The sequence below is a fragment of the Mesoplodon mirus genome (genome assembly GCF_964341445.2).
Source record: "Mesoplodon mirus genome assembly, chromosome: 1".
NCBI lineage: Eukaryota > Metazoa > Chordata > Mammalia > Artiodactyla > Ziphiidae > Mesoplodon > Mesoplodon mirus.
In genome coordinates, this window is record NC_138976.1 from 90494621 (window position 1) to 90495000 (window position 380).

The window sequence follows — 380 nt, forward strand, 5'->3', positions numbered from 1 at the left end:
ACTAAATGTAACAACAGCAGTATGAGTAGGCCCTCGAGACTCATAATAATTTTTTAAATCTTCTCCAACTTTCTGCCAGATTTCTATGTCACAGAGCCGCCATCAGGAAACCAGGGAGATACATCATGGATATGCTGCAAAAATTCAGTCAACTGTGAGGTAGAAACTTTATTACCCCGAGCTATAAGCATCGAAAGTAAAACCTGAGCAAATAATTCACGCTCCTTGGAGCCCTTTTGCCCCATCTTATTTTACTTCTGACTGTTGCCTTATGCCTCTATTAGTTTCACTTTTACTCGTGGCCACACATATTTTGCATAAGGGTTCTCTTACCTGCACTTTCTTTTCCTTTTAATTGCCTTCATGCTTCAGGTCCCTGT